At 45.3% G+C, this 1,447-nt stretch overlaps 1 protein-coding gene across 1 annotated transcript in view; it reads left to right on the forward strand.

The window, feature by feature from the left end:
- The first annotated feature begins 6 nt into the window (after window positions 1-6).
- LOC109513520 (metabotropic glutamate receptor 8-like) overlaps window positions 7-1,447 on the forward strand; it is a 43,639-nt gene continuing 42,198 nt past the window's right edge. The window contains exon 1 of the mRNA XM_019866030.1: window positions 7-469. The gene's annotated coding sequence lies outside the window, so the exon portion shown is untranslated. The remainder of the gene's footprint in view (window positions 470-1,447) is intronic.

Below are 1,447 nucleotides of genomic sequence, written 5' to 3' on the forward strand. Positions count from 1 at the left end.
CAGGTGTTTTGTGATTATTGTCGTGACGTTGGTCTGACTTTCTCTCCCTGTCGCGCGCGCGCGCGCGCGCTCTCCCTCTACCTTCTCGTGCCCGCGCACGTATTTTCAGGGGTTCGCTTGATTGAGGCTGCTGCAGCTCTCGTCCCACCGACGCGTTTGTTTGCGCTTCAAGATTCACCTGTAAACACGAGCCAGGGCACTTTTTATCAACATTTACCCCCACTTTGACGTCTTCACTCCCGGGATATTTTTATTATTATTTTTTTTTGTGAAGGGGGTGAATCGGGGAAGGTTCCATTTTTTTTTTCACGTTTTAAAATTATCGAGAAGGATATTTTACTGGAGGAGGACTGCTACATTTTTTTTTTACCCCCCCGGTGGAGGACGCCCCGCACGGGAGAAGACTCGAGATCCACTCACCACTCAGGGATGAGGCACCCCTAATCTTTCACTCTCTGAAGACTTCAAGGTATTTTCCTTTTTACGATATTTTACAAAGCCATTCATTTATTTCCGTTGCCCCCCCCCCTTTCCACATTCCACCAGTAACGTTCTGCAACATTTCCCATCCTTTTGTGTCGTGCGTGGGTAACAAGCCCCCCCTACCATAAAGCATCCACCTCAAAGGAAATATTGCAGTGGTGTTTCCTCAGCTTTCACGGTGGATGGCACTGTCTCATCTAATGAGGTTGCATGCCGAGCTAGTTGAAGACCCCTCCATGAGCTGTATAATGAGCTTGTGGGCGAGTATTTTTTTTACATTTTTCATCATATCGCTCCCCTGTTTTGGGATGAATGCTGCTGACTTGCATTATTGTTTTGTCAAAAGCTTCCTGATGAAATGTATCATAAGGTGGAGCGTAGTTCATCATTTGGGCGCTCAAACCAGCATTTATCGACAAAAAAAAAAAAAAAAAAGTTTTATAAAAATGCATTTCCCCAGTTCTTTATATCATTTTATCATGAACGCTTTTCCTGTAAATAATTAAGAGTCTACTGGTTTGATTGGTTCAATATGTTGTGATGACAAGTGCCACTGGCGTCACTCTTCACTTTCATCTCGACCGCATCCTCGTCAGCTGACACTGACAGCATCGCGACGACGACGACAGGCTGTTTGGCGTTGATGCACATTGAATGTCCCAATCGGGTTGAAACCATTTGGCAAAATTTGAGAATTAGTTTTCCTCTTCCGCCCCCGCCCGCCATCTATGCTACCAAATCCAAATCTGCACATGTGGAATAAGATGGACGAGTCCATTGCATAGGAAGGCACTTTAAATAAGCACCGTGGATTCGTTATTTTAATGTGTTTTTAAGTAAGACGAACGAGTTATGGCTCTAAATGCCTCCCTGAAACTAGAAAACATTTTTTGATTCGCACAAGTAACACCTATTGTGATTGAGGGAATGTCGGGGCGAGAGGGAAGGTGGTGGGGGGGGGGGG

Source organism: Hippocampus comes, unplaced genomic scaffold (assembly GCF_001891065.2).
Source record: "Hippocampus comes isolate QL1 unplaced genomic scaffold, H_comes_QL1_v1.1 scaffold50, whole genome shotgun sequence".
Lineage (NCBI taxonomy): Eukaryota > Metazoa > Chordata > Actinopteri > Syngnathiformes > Syngnathidae > Hippocampus > Hippocampus comes.